This window comes from Onychostoma macrolepis, chromosome 04, assembly GCF_012432095.1.
Source record: "Onychostoma macrolepis isolate SWU-2019 chromosome 04, ASM1243209v1, whole genome shotgun sequence".
Classification (NCBI taxonomy): Eukaryota; Metazoa; Chordata; class Actinopteri; order Cypriniformes; family Cyprinidae; genus Onychostoma; species Onychostoma macrolepis.
The window spans coordinates 7,232,303-7,247,913 of NC_081158.1; the positions used below are offsets into that span (position 1 = coordinate 7,232,303).

The window sequence follows — 15,611 nt, forward strand, 5'->3', positions numbered from 1 at the left end:
TGCTCAATGTACTGTGGTTATGTGGGACTTTTAAAGTATTTTAAACTTGTAACTGTGTCCTTGTATAATAACCAGACACATGCTTGTTTTATGAATGCGGTAATTGTGTTATTGATGTTCTCAACTGCGTTTGACATAATACAGTCATATTACTTACAATCTCATCTCTCACTCTTTTGCAGCACCTTTTGTTATAGATATTAGATTAGTAAATTAGGTTAAAATTACCTAATTTACTAAATCATTAGAGCAATAATTGTGTATACCTCTAATCTATTCATTCAAGTAAAATGAACCTAATAAGATAAGGGTGGAGCTACTCACTTAAATATACTGGAATTTACTCAATATCATTGAGTAGATGTAACTAAAAAAACTTTGACTAATTTAAACTACATTTTTTTTGTTTAAAAATAATATAAATTAATTTAGCATAACCACTTGCCTTAAAAATATGAGTAAATTCAAAAAGTATTTTTTTCAGTGCATGATAGAAAGGCCTGATGCCTAAATAATTTTATTCATAAAGATACAGAATATAAATACTTCGGATGTTAAAATATGTGGTCAGAGCTGTTTTTTGTTTGTTTATGGGCATGTTATGGAGGCAGTCACAGCATATTTTGAGTGAAACTATGAGAGAAATGCAGGGCGGCAATCTGAAGTTAGCAGTTCCCCACTGAACACAATTCCAGCTCGGGCACGAGAACCAGCACCAATACAGTGGGAACAGGATAACAGAGACTGATCAATTACATGTGAATTATTTGTCATTTTTTTAGCACTGTGATTAAGCCATAACCTACTCTCAGGTTATTTGAATGCAATTAACTTTTTTTGGTAGTGCTTTGCACAGTCAAATCTGTCATATGTCGACTGCCCTCACAGGCATCATGCTCTGTGTGTGGTTTTTCTCTCCTACTACTCTAGTGTGTTAGACTCACGTCACCTAAGACGTTGTGATTTTGGGTCACACGTCACTCGAGGTGCGGTTATGAGTATATCAGATGACCAGTTCCCACCTCACTTAGTTTAGTGCACCAGTCAAAGACTGGTAATTTGGCAATGTGGGCGTGTTTCCCACAAGTTGTTCAATAATTTGAATTGCACACATTGGAGGGAGCTGATCAGCTGATTTATCTGAAAGATTGGTGATTTAGCTAGCTAGTAGAGCCTTGGATCATCAACACAAAGAAGACACAATTGTAATAAGATAAATGAAATTTATTAACAATAGATATGCAAGAGTAAATACAACAACTAGTGATGATACCAATAAGTGAATATGCACTGCTAATAGAGAATAATAGACAAATTAATATGAAGGAAGGTACTAAATATGAATCGCAGAAACAAATAAATGGAATGAACACAGAATGGTTGAATGCAATGCTGTTGAGCTGAATGAAGCAATGGAATAGATTTCTATGGAAATGTTGCTTATGGGAACCACTTAATGGCTCTGGTGGAATTAATGATAAATAACTGCTTATTTTCTCTGAACAAATAATATAGCTATTATTCGTAATGCTGACCCCAAGTAAATGTTATCTAAACAGGTTAGAGAAACATAGGCTGCAGGTATAAACTAAGCCAAGGTCTTTAGGAAAGAGGTTTGGTAAGTTTATAATTACGTTCCACAGGCGGGTAATCAGTCCGGCGGTAGAGACATCTTCCACTGGTGATGCAGACTGCGTGCAGTGGGGAGGGCACAGAGTTACGTTCCAGTAGCTGTCAATGCGCTGACCTGGAGGATGCGGAACTGCTGTTGTGCCACAAAGGGTCTTTAGAGCGTGGACCGTGCAGCTGGGTCAGATGGGTCTTCGCGTGGTCCTTTGCAGCCTGGCTGCGTCGTTGAGGAGCCGTGGGTTTCAGGCAGTGTCTGCCACTGCGGAGGTCCTGTGCGGACTGGGTTGTGCTGCTTTCGGAGCGGCAAGAGTCAGACGGGGTCCGTCACTGCTGGGTCCTTTGCAACTGAAGGGTAGCCAAATCTGATAAGGAAGGTTTGCTCAGGGGCTGAGTTAAACCTTAGCTGTCTTGAAATCTCTTTCCTCGTCAGGCCAGAGACTCAGAACATCTCTGGATGTATCAGAGACTCAGAACCTTGGTGTTTCTGTTAGTGTCTCTCTAGATTAAAGACTCAGAAACGGGGAGTGTTCCTGTTGCTGCCTTCCCGGTAACAGGACTCAGACTCAGAACAAGGAGTGTCTTTTGGGAAGGTACCTTTATCTCTTTTTGATGAGGAGGAGATTGGAATCTGGCGCCTCTCCGTTCCAGGAATGTGATTGGCCACTTGTGTCCAAGGTGGCCATGATGTCGCCCGCCCTAGTGTGGAACTCATTTGCATACAGTGGAGTGCAAAGTTAAAAGGTGTCTTTAACATTTCACCCATGCAATATTTCTTTACCAAACCTCTTTCAAACTATTATCAGCATCATGAGGAGCAAAAAGAGTCCAAACATGATAGTAAACTGTTGAACTATCAATTATTCATACCATAATATGTTAATAGGCCTGCTTCCGTGAACTGTTGTGTTAACAGTCAATGGCCATCAACATAAACTGTACTTCATCTGAGGATGAAGTGAATCCCTTGCAGTTTGCATCCATTTAAGGTCTCCAAACATGGGTATGAATGGATTTGGATAGATCTGTGTGGCCTTTCTTTGTTTCGGCCACTGCTGTTGCATCCAGAGATCTGGAGGAATTTTTATGGTAGTCATTTCCTAAACCTTAGGATTGGGTGTGACGGTGAAGGTCAACCCATAGTCCAATGAGAAGTCCTCTCTTAGGTGGTCGTGGATGCAGAAGGTCTCCCTTCCTGTCCTGTTAGAGGTGTCTGGCAGTTGTCTTGGCATCTTATCTGATGGTTCTGAACATATTTTTATGTTCCTTTACCAACATCCAATCACAGTGGGGCACATCTCCCTCCACACCGGCAGTTAGAGAGGGGCCCTGCCATAAACTGGTCCTTGGAATGCCAGTTTGACTGTTGTTCACTACACTACCGAGATGCTGTGCTCATCATCTACATGTGATGGGCAGAGGCGTCATGCCCATTCAAACAGATTTTTGAGCCAAATGGATTTTGAATGCAGCTTCCAAAAGACAAAAATAGCTGAATAATATTTTTTATATTTGATACAATTCCATTGGTGTGATTAGAGTATCTATTGCAGCACATCACCAGCTGCTAAATTCAAATCTGCGTTCGCTGGCTGGTGCTGAGCCAGAGACAGTTGCGTTTTTACAGCGCTGCCCATTATAACCAATCACACATGATTATGTTGAGCTTATGAATGCAATGGCCAATCAGATGTTCAGGTGTTCAGATGAGTCATCGCTGAAACGCCGTGTTTTGTTCAGTGCGCGCTCGCTGACTGAATTCTGGTCTCTGGTGAATTCTCTCATCTGAAACAACAAAGTGCGTATGATGTAAGTAAGAGATTCATTTCACATTAAATACAAAGTCAGTCGTATTAAAAATATATATTTTTAAAAATGACATTATGACACCCATATCTGGTACTTAAGTAAAAAGAAGGGTTTTATGCATAGTAACTCTAACATTAGGCTACTATGCCCATCGCTCGTTATAGATCAACTACATAATCTGTAGAGCAGCAAAATGCATTTACTTACACATATTTGAAAATCAGAATATTTGATGATATATTTAACATGTTAGGGAATATTTGGAATAAAAAAGGAAAAATTAAATAAAACTAATAAGACTACATTAAGTTATACAGCAATTTTGGGCCGAATTGTACTCTTCCGAAAATCCTAGGTATTGTCCTGATTGTTTTGATGGTTCTACAGATTATCTTATCAGATTTTCCTGTGGTGTGAGGTGTGTCAAGAGAGACTAAATCTGCTCAGAAGAACATCGGGTCACGCCATTCTCAAATAGTAAATATTCAAGATGTTATAGTTGTTTTTGTAATTAGTTTTCTGAAGCCTTGTTTTCATTTCAAGGTTAAAGTTGCTAATGCTTATTTTTTAGTTAAGCGTCTTTCAAAAAAAAATTTCACTCCTGATGAGCATCCTTCCATGCACAAGCTAGTTACTGGGCCTTTGGTTATTAACTTACAGAATATTTTGTGTTTAGTGTTAGGGGATAGAGTATACAGGGGGCGCCCACACTGATCTTGCATACCCCTCAGCAAGTATTTGGTTGCGCCCCTGCCCTGAGAACAATTATGTTAATTTTATTTTTTAACCCTCTGGGGTCTGAGGGTGTTTTGGTTGCCTGGAGAAGTTTTGACATGCCCTGACACTAATATGTGATCAGCATGAAAGTACATGTTTGTGTTTTTGAGAAAGCAATGTTTATGCGCAGTTAGTGAAAAACTAAAATTTTTCAATCACTTGAATAAGGCCATAAAACACATACAGAACATTTGTTCACAAGACTTTTGAGAATTGGATCTTGTAGCCTAGAGTTTTTGCTTCAAAATGATGTGAAAATTATCCTGTTCACTCATTCACAGACAACAATACAGGTGCATCTCAAAAAATTTGAATATCGTGAAACAGTTCATTATTTTTTGTAACTTACTTCAAAAAGTGAAACTTTCATATATTCTAGATTCATAACATGTAAAGTAAAACATTTAATTTTGATGATTAGAGCTTACAGCTCATGAAAGTCAAAAATCCAGTATCTCAAAATATTAGAATATTTCCTAAGATCAATCAAAAAAAGGATTTGCACAACAGAAAAGTTCAAGTTCTTTAAATTATGTTCATTTATGCACTCAATACTTGGTCGGGGCTCCTTTAGCACAGAATCCAGCATCAGTAGGTGTGGCATGGAAGCGATCAGCCTGTGGCACTGTTGAGGCACTATTGAGTGTTTATGTCTGACTGTTATTGTAGAAGAGTTTTATTAATCAAAATATAAACTAATCAAGTATAATCAATGTGAATATAGTCATTTATGTATCAAGTTATTGTAACCCGTGACACCCGAATATTTTGCAAGTTATTTTATCAATGGACCAGTAAGCTCAGCAGTTTAGATTCGTCCAAGGAGAGAGATGGTGCGACAGCAGTGAACAACTCAGACACGGGGTTTGAGGTAAGAATAAGAAGAGATTATATTTTAACGAGGACCACAGAAATGAAAAGAAAAAAAAATGCAGTGTACAATGACCTCAGTTTAGTTTACATTCAGTAGTAACGATTTGAACTGTTTTTCTTTCCTTACAGGTTTTATGGTAATATCACTCGTCAAAGTAAGTTGATATTTCCCTTCTGTTTTTTCTTTTCTTTGTTGATAGCTAATTCACCAAGTAAATTTTTAAAGCTGTTTATTATTAAGAATGTAATCAACATTTTCCCTTCCTTAACTGTTTTGTTCTTAAATTTGATCTTAGATTAGTTATTCAACAGTTTGAACATTTACCCATAAACCTTAAACAACTTCTGAAAAAAACACCCAATAAAACAAAATTACATTCAGTCTGAACACTTCAAAATTGATCAAGAGTCCAATGCTTGTGATGAACACTCAGAATGATTCTTTGAGGAAAAAGTAAATAAATAAAATTTAAATAAAATTTAAAAATCAGTTCACGAATTCAGTCCAGGAATCGATGAAATCTGCAGTCTCTAAAGTCTATGCCGAAATAAGACGTGTGATACGAAATTCTACTCCTACCATTTGAAGATGTACAAGTTCAATTTCTGTGTTCTTTCAAAACAGTAATGTTCACAGGCTCCAGTTAACAGGCGGCTCGCCAGTCCAACTCCACCGTTACCCAGGTAGCCAGCGGAATCGGGCCGAATGCGGCTGAGTGTCGGCTCACTCGGCTGTGTGCTGGAAGCGGCTTGCCAGAAGTGAGCCAGGTCCGGCCCAGTAATGGTTGCCAGATTTGGCTAGGTTCTGGATCTGGCCCGATTCTGGTTGAGAAACGGCACATTGAGCCACATTCAGCCCGACTGTGGGCCACGTGTCAGTCCTAAACTGTCAAAAATTCAGGTTTTACTCCTTGTGTGAATATTTGGTTCACACAGTGGAGGTTAAATTTGTACACACACAAATAATAATTTAGGCTGAATAATAAAATTACAAATATATATATATATATTTTTAAACAAAACACTTTAGAGTTGTCAAACCTTTTGCCTATCAAAGTTATTTATTCAGTTTTATTATTATTTTAATTAATATTTCTATTAATTTTTAGGCTGACCTCAAATGAACTTTGCTTATAATTTAAAAATGTTCCCTTCATCTAAATTGACACTTTCTGACTGTGTGTTATTGCAAAAACTGATACCTCAGTAAGTGGTAAAATTTTACAAAATATGATTTCAGATGTTATAATAGTGATTTTATTATGTCCAAATAAAAGTCCCACAGCAAATCTTCTGAAATCAGTGAGTTAAACTATATTATTAATAACTGTAACACTTGTGTGTGTGTGTGTGTGTGTGTGTGTGTGTATATATATATATATATATATATATATATATATATATATATATATATATATACACACACACACAAATATATGTATGTGTGTGTGTGTGTAATTTATTTAATTTTAATTTGATTTATTTATTAAATATAACAAGAGGTAATGACTTAAATGTACATCTCAGATGATTAAAAAAATAAATCAATAAAATAGATATAAATGTAACTTTGACTATTTGACACCTCACGTGCAAAGCCCGCGAAAGAACCGGAGGTTATATAAGCTGCGGTCGTCACGTGACGCGCACAGCCGGACTCTGACGGACGTCGCCTGACGGGAGAGCTTTCACGAGGTAAAGTATTTTTTGTGTACATAAGTATAAAATCGACGGATCTGTCATTTAAATGTACCATAAGCCTACTGTTCACATAAACTAATCTTTCCGTTTTTATTATGTACGGCCCGCTCTTCATTACCGTTTATGCCGTTATATCTGTGTGACGTCATTTGCGCAGATCTGCTAGAATTGAGAAAACCTCCTTTCGTTTCATATTCATGTCGATCAAGGTAACGTTAGTTAAAAAAAAATATAGCCTTTATATCAATTTTACAATTATTATTAATAATATTTTCACATTTAAGCAGTGTTGTCTCATAGATTTGTCTGAGTGAGAGCGAGCGACACTGACGCACACTGAACGCGTGCTCTCTCTCTCTCTCTCAGCGTGTGTGGTAGAGTGAGCGAGAGACAGAAGACTCACACAAGCCAATGTAGCCTATACTTATAATAATAATAATAATACATTTTATTTAAAGGCGCCTTTCAAAGCACCCAAGGACACCGTACATTAAAATGATAACATAACACAAAATCCTGACGGCAATACAGCAAATAACAATTATAACAATAAATCATTTAAAATTTATCAGAAAAAGCTAATCTGAACAGGTAAGTTTTAAGGCATGATTTAAAAGTAGTCAGGCAGTCACTTTCTCGAATAGATTGTGGAAGAGAATTCCAGAGATTAGGAGCAGCACAACTGAAAGCCCTAGACCCCAGAGTGGCTAGACGAACAGAAGGTACAACAAGGGAAACAGATGAAGAAGATCTGAGAGTACGTTTCGGAATGTAAATATGAAGCAAATCAGCAAGATAAGGTGGAGCAGAACTATGAAGAGCTTTGAAAGTGAGTAATAAAACCTTGTACTCTATGCGATATTTTACAGGTAGCCAGTGAAGGTAGTAGAGAACTGGAGTGATATGCTCGGTGGAAGAGGTTCTAGTAATTATACGGGCAGCTGAATTCTGGACCAATTGAAGCTTATGAAGAAGTTTGTGGGGTAGCCCAAAAAGAAGGGAGTTACCAATAATCAATGCGTGAGGTAACTAGAGCATGTACAAGAGTAGATGTTGAATTTGGTGTGAGGAATGAACGAAGGCGACTAATGTTCCGTAAATGAAAATATGCAGACCGAGTGATATTGTTCACATGCTTTCCAAAAGATAAAGTACTGTCGAGGACGACACCCAGACTAGAGTAGATGAGCAGATTATGGAGTTATCAATAGAGAGAGAAAAATTATTGGACTTTGATAGGTTAGATTTTGTACCAACAAGGAGAACTTCTGTTTTATCAGTATTTAGCTTAAGAAAATTACATGAAAACCAGGATTTAATCTCTTCTAAGCAGCCTAAAAGAGAGGAAGAAAGAAGGGTAGAATTTGGTTTAGAGGACAAATAAAGCTGGGTGTCGTCAGCATAGCAATGAAAATTAATACCATATTTCCTAAAAATGTGACCAAGGGGTAGTAGATAAATAATAAATAAAACAGGGCCCAAAACAGAGCCTTGAGGGACACCAGTTGTAACAGGTGAAATGTAAGATTTGAAATTTTTAAGTTGAATAAACTGATTGTGCCCAGAAAGATAGGATCTGAACCAACTAAGAGGGACGCCAGTAATACCTATGGAGTGGAGTCTGTCTAGGAGAACTTCATGAGAAATTGTATCAAAAGCTGCGCTTAAATCGAGTAGAATAAGTATAGTTAAAAGTCCAGAGTCGGCTGACATCAGCAGATCATTAACAACTTTAACCATGGCCGTCTCTGTACTATGCAAAGGGCGGAAACCGGACTGGAATTTGTCGAACAAACTACTTTTTAAAAGATGATAGTGAACCTGAGATGCAACAACTTTTTCCAGGATTTTTGAGAGAAAAGGTCAATTGGAAATTGGACGAAAGTTGGAAAAATTATTAGGGTCGGCTCCCGGTTTCTTAAGTCTTGGAGTAATAACAGCAACCTTAAAAGATGAAGGTACCACACCAGAGGTGAGAGACGAGTGTATGATATCAGTTACTATATCAGATAGAGAAGAAAAACAAGCTTTGACCAGGTCAGTAGGGAGTGGATCTAACAGGCAAGTGGAAGACTTAGATTGTTTGATAAGACCTGATATTTCATCAATAGTTGGAAGTTCAAAACTGTTAAGTAGACACAGAAGAGAATTGTGGGACGATAAGTACAACAGATCAGATGTCACATTATTTTGGAGAGTTAATTGTTGATGAATATTTTCAATTTTAGTAGTAAAAAAGGTCATTAATTTATCACATAGATCACTAGAGTATAGATGAGAAGGAAGGGTATTAGGTGGACGTAGGATAGTATTTACTGTATTAAACAATGACCTTGTATTCCCTACATCTATCCCAATTATATTCGAATAGTAATCAGATTTAGCAGTTAAAAGAGCACTCTTATAAGAGAGCATATGATCTGTGTACATATCTTTATGAACATTAAGTCCAGTTTTAGTGTATAAACGTTCCAAGCGACGCCCCTTAGTTTTAAGCTGTCTCAGTTCTGGTGTAAACCAAGGTGCAGAATGGGTAAAATAAACAGACCGAGTTTTTAAAGGTGCAAGTGTATCAAGCACACTATGCAATCCCTCGTTATAATAGGAAACCAAGTCATCCAAAGTAGAAAAAACATTGCTCCTGAAGAAATTGTCCAGTCCATCAGAAAGAGCAGATAAATCAATGTTCTTGATATTACAAAATGAAATGGAACGACCCATATTGTTTTTTTCAACCATTAAGTTAACACTGAATGATATTAACTTATGATCTGATATGGGCAGGACTGAAGCATGACAGTTAGAAGGTATTACACCAGAACAGCAAATAAGGTCAAGAATATGGCCTTTACAATGAGTTGGAAAATCAACGAATTGCTGTATTCCAAAGCTATCAAGGCATGATATAAAATCCCTAGTGAGAATGTTACTGACATTGTCCATGTGTATATTAAAATCACCCAGTATGATAACATTTTGAGATGTAGAACTCAGTAAAGTTAAAAATACAGAGAAATCATTTAAAAAACTAGTATTACTCCTTGGTGGACGATAAACTGTGGCTACAACAGTAGGGACAGGCCCATTAATTTGCAAAACAATGGACTCAAATGATTCATACAGAGGCACTTTCATAGGAGAAACTTTCCACTTCTCATTATAAAGCATCGCAAGTCCTCCACCTCGGCCAGATGCACGAGGTTGACAGGTGTAAACAAAGCCAGGAGGGACAGATTGATTAAGCTGCGAGAAATCATGAGATTGTTGCCATGTTTCAGTAAGACAAAGAAAGTCAAACTTACTATCATTCAGGAGATCATAAATAAGAGGTCCTTTTTTTGTTAAGGAACGAATATTGAATAAACCAAAAGTAAGATCGGTCATTTGATGCTAGTTGTCCTGGAGATGTTGGCCAATACACTGTGATCAACAGTCCGTATTGACGTCTTTGGCAGACGCTGAGTGGATGACCAAAGCGATCGTATTGGACCGGTGTCATCGTAGATATAATTCCGTCGTGACCCACGATGGATGTACTTCTGCCGAGGATAGTAGATAATATCCTGGTGAGATTGAAGGGTCGGTGGTGGTTCGATGACACGGAATCTCAGTGAAAAGAGTTCCGCTGCAGTATATTGGAGAATCGATGTCACTGGATGAAAAATTAAATAAAATATAATCCACATGAGAAGTCGGCTGATCCGCATTGTTGAATGCAAACTCCAAGGAATCTCTGAGAAGAAGGGACGTTGTCGGAGGCCACGGTAGGTAGTGTCGGGTTAATCTATCAGGTGAAGGTTAAGAATCACTGAGCTGCTGAAGGTAAAACGGTCCTTTGATCCTTATAGTTAAAACAACCAAAAAAGCAACAATAATCAAATATTTAAAATAAACAAAACAAACTAAAGCCGTCAAGGAGCAGCGGCAGCAGTACGCGCCAGCGTTCACTCCGTCCGAGCGTCCAATTATGAGATAATAATAGTAAAAATAATAATATTTCTGCTTTTTAATAACAAATAATTACAATAAAAGTAAAACATGTATGCATGTGTATACACCAGGGAAGAAATTAAAGTCACATTCAAGTAAAATTATAATTTTCAATAATGAAAATATATATTCTTTTTTCTTTCTTTTTTCAGATTGTCATCCGATTGTTGTAAGTGATCAGTCAAGCAGTCATCCTGCATCTTGGATTTGTTCAGTTTGTACAGACATATGCATTATCTGATATTGAGTGATGCCTTTTCTTTTTCTCCCATTTATTTCTGTGTCAGTAGCTGCTGCACCCCAAAGGCTCCACAGCACTTGTCACAAGTTTTTAAGCTGACTGTCAAACATTTTCTACATTTTTTTTAATTTAGGTTCATTAAATTTATGTGACCCTGGACTACAAAACCATTTATAAGGGTCAATTTTTCTAAATTGAGATTTATACATCATCTGAAAGCTACGGTGGCTGGGAAGTGCAAAACAACATTACAAAGTGTGAAACACTTTTACGAAGCTCGAGACAAATTTACATTTTGGAAAACATTTTTACCTATCATAAAACACAATTACATGGGAAAAACACTTTTACCAAGGACAAAACAAATTTACATTTTAGAAAACAAATTAACAAGACGCAAAACACTTTTACCAGTCCCGAAACAAATTTACAATGACAGATTCTTCACGGAAAGGGAATGTACCACACACCGGAAGTGACGCGGTGCTCCACGCACGGATTCACTGGTTCAACACCAGCGCTGCATCGGACCACGTAAAAAGAGTGACTCTGATGCAGTTATATTTGTATATAAATGTATACTTTCAATGGAGCACCTAACCCACCCCTACCCTAAACTTACCCACTTCTGAACAATATAAAACACACACAGGCAAATATAAGTGCAGTCACGGGTATTTATTGCAAAAACTGTCCATAAACAAGCAGTATAAACCCAGCCGGCACATGACCGACCTTCAACGTTGAAACAATGTTTAATGCTTAACGGTTGAAAACCAACCGGTACATGACCAACCTTCAACGTTGAAATATGGTTGAAATAATGACAGTTGTTGTTTCAATGTTGAAACTACGTTGAAATAATGTTTAATGCTAAATGGTTGAAAAAGGGTAATAAGAACACTTATAAATCAACTTTGATTTTTTTTTTCTTTTCTTTTTTTACAAGATCTGTATGTGAATCACTTGATGTATGAACAGAATAAATAATTTCTGCCTTTTAAGTTATTATTAAGATCGTTATTATCATTTTACATTTTTATCATGAAACCTTCTGGTATAACTATTAACAACAATAAAACTAAACACATTGCGCTTCCTTACCACACTGAAACAATTCCGATTGGTTATTTAACTTATTTGCTTTGATCATGATTGGTTAAGCTGGCTGTCATTCATGAAACTGGCCAATGAAACTCTGCGCGCCATTTTAAGTTTGAAAATATGACCGTTATCCTGACCGTCTTTCTGAGTGAGGTCGCTGTGAGTGAGAGAGCTGCTGCGCAATAAAACTGCTAGGTCGGTCCCGAATTATAACTATTGTATAAAAAACGTTTACCATTAAAGCTATTATTATATTATAGATACTGGTACTATTTATGTAAACGCTGCCTAACTTTCATCTGTTTGATGGGCGCGCGCGTTGAACATTCGAGGCGGGAGGTGGAGTGGAAGGAGTTTCCATGGAAACGGGGCGGCAACTCAGCTGACAAGTAGCAAAAAAACTCCTGCTCTCACTGTTGTTTTTACTGCTTTCAGGTAAGTTTAGTCCCTAAAATTACACAAATAATACATACAACTGTTCCTGACACTTTCTTACATGTAATTGACACGCTTCTGTTGAATACTTTACAGAAATGGTTCAGTGTCATCGGAAAAAGTCCGTTAGCATCACAACCGTGAGCTAACCAGAGGCTAACTATAAGAGGTAAGCTAGCTAGATTTGAGCTCTTATTTATGAAAGTTTGGGATTTTAATCACAGATTATGTCTAGATGAGTGATTTTTATAGCTTTGTAAATGTTTTGCTGGCAATTTGTTAATGGATGAATTGAAATAAGCTAATTAATTTAACCTAAAAGTATGCACTGTACTGTTAATCAACTTAAAGTTACATGAACTAAAATGGGCTGAAGCTAACGTTATTTCAAACACATTTTTATCTTTCATTGTAGACAAATATTGATAAAAATTGTACTGTGATTTTAGGAGTGTCAGAAAAATCCCTCTAATGCTGCTGATAGAGATATTGGAAACACAGATGATCTGAGAAAGCTTATTAAATAACTTCATATGCATTTTTCCCAATATATTTCACCTATATTATCATGCATCTTTAAAACCTAAAAACGTACATCTTCGTTTCTTAAGATTTTTTTGTATGTTCTGTACATTATTCTCTCTCATTTCTGCATTTCACCCCTGCCGTAGTTTATTTCTAATAAACCTGACATTGTATACTATTGCTGGCTCTGTGACAGATTGTTTATGTTCCTATAGTCTTCCATGCTGATGGCCGTGCAGCAGAGTTGGAGGGGACCTCTTGTCGAAGAACATCTCCAAGACACTATGAACCATCTGACTAGTAAGTAAAACCTCAAACATTCAAAAGTTTATCAGATGTTAAAAAATATATCAAATAAATGTAAAATATTTTTGGAGTCCTGTATGTCTTACAAGGCCATCTCGTTTAACACTGCATGAGGACACTACAACCAGAGAGGTACAACATAATTCAAAACGAGACACAGATGATAATAAAAAAAGTGCTTGGAAATTAAAATTAATAATGGTAAGACAGAACCAAGTACCGTGACTGTGCCTCACTTCAAAGTGAAACAGTCTGTAATGGTCATCTGCCAGATCGATGGTGAAAGTGGGAATTATAAGTTTGATTTTCTAGACTTTAAATGTACTAGAGTGTTTGTTCAAGTAGACTTTGTTGCTTGTGGAAACCTCACACAAGCCTGAAAGGTGCTTAACTCTAGAACTGCCAGAGGTCGCTGTATACCTTAAAGCGCCAGCGGGTAAATTTTACCCACACACATGGCAACTGTTTTTATATGGCTCAAGAACATATTATTTCACTGTATTATGCCACTGTCTTCACAAAGAAGTGTCTAGAGTCATGAAATGATTATGTCTAGTCGTCAGCTATGTTTTTACCCTGTTGTCTTATGTTCAAGACTTTTTAATGCAGCCTACACTAATCCATAAAGGTCAGTAAGCTAAAAAAAAAGCCTGCACTGACTACGAAAATTAGAAGGTAGTAAATATTTGGGTGGTGTAATATTATAATACAATGTCATTAATCAATATATTAGGATAACCCACGTTATTTAAATTACTAAAATAGCCAATAGACAATAATGAGCAATAATAATTGACCACACTGCATAGGAAGTTGCTATGACAAATTCAAGCGCACAGCTTCACCTAGGCCCAATTATTAATTTGTTTAGTTATATCATTAATAATTTGAATAATAGAACACCGCCAATAAACTTCGGGTAATCAAAAAAAAATGTTTTATTCATTACATCATAGATGTAATAGATTTTTTTTCTTCAGGAAATAGCCAGACTAGAATAAATAGCAACACAGTAGCAGACAATAAACGATATGGCAAGACAAAAATTAAATAATAAAACCAAAGTTTGACCAATTATGAGTAACGTTAGGCTAAAACATCTAAATATGAAGTCTGGATCACTGTCAGATGAGCCGTCAGATGCTGAGCCGACCCAGGACGCATAACTTGCCATCAGACTCTCCATCACTCATGGCATTTAGTGTTTCTAATACCAACCTTCCATAAATCACATTATTTTAGTCATTTTGACATTATTTTTGAAACTGATAACCGCTAAATCGGTGAGTGAAAGGCATTGCCTAGAAATGTATGATGTTAAAACACAAGCGTCAAGAAAATGACAGCGTGAAAATACATGCATTATATAGCGGGTAAATTTGATCCGTGCGGTGCTTATAGGTCTAAAAGCTCTGTTTTTTTAATCTGGTTTATCTAAATAATTTTTAACAACATTGGATTGTAAATTACATAATTTTAGTAAAAGCCAATGACTGGAAGACTTGAATGTTTTGTTGAAAATCTGTTATGTACATTTGAAAAACAGCCACAGGTCAAATTTACGCTGTGGCGGTTCTAGTGTTAAAACTTAAAATCTTATTTGCACTCTTGAAAACTGTTCACCAAAGACTAAATTTCAGTCCGGCAGAATTTTCTGCACACTTCACCACCAAGATCAATCGTTGTGAATGTAAAAGCTTCACATTACATTCATAACAATTATTGTTAATATTTGACTTGTGTTTCAGGCTTTTTGTGAAGACAGAAAATCAAGAGACGTTGTGACAACCTGGACAGAATTCAGCTCCAGATCCACCCTCCACACCAGACTTCTCACTCACAAGGACTGCTGTCTACTAGCATATTATGTGTTCTCTTTAGAGTTAGGTGCATGGAAATATTACCTGATTTTTAGATATAATGAAAACTCTATCATATATATATATATATATATATATATATATATATATATGAAGAGTTCAGATGCAAAAGCCTCTAAATGTCATCTGAAATTTTCTTCTAAAATGAGCATTTTTCTCAAGCTCCTATATTTATGTTCAGTTATTTCATTTTAATTGCATAGAAAATGACCTATATATTGCCATTAGAGTAAAATAACTGAACCTAAACATAGGAGCCTGATCAAAATGCTCATTTTAGATGGCACTTAGAGGCTTTTGCATCTGAACTCTTCATATATATATACACTATATTTCCAAAAGCA

General features: G+C 36.6%; 1 long non-coding RNA gene across 1 annotated transcript; it reads left to right on the forward strand.

Moving 5' to 3' along the window:
• Window positions 1-10,000: 10,000 nt before the first annotated feature.
• Window positions 10,001-15,303, forward strand: LOC131539151 (uncharacterized). Its single transcript, XR_009270789.1, has 4 exons — window positions 10,001-12,556; window positions 12,653-12,725; window positions 13,297-13,381; window positions 15,136-15,303. It is a non-coding gene; the product is annotated as an uncharacterized LOC131539151 (long non-coding RNA).
• Window positions 15,304-15,611: the final 308 nt, after the last annotated feature.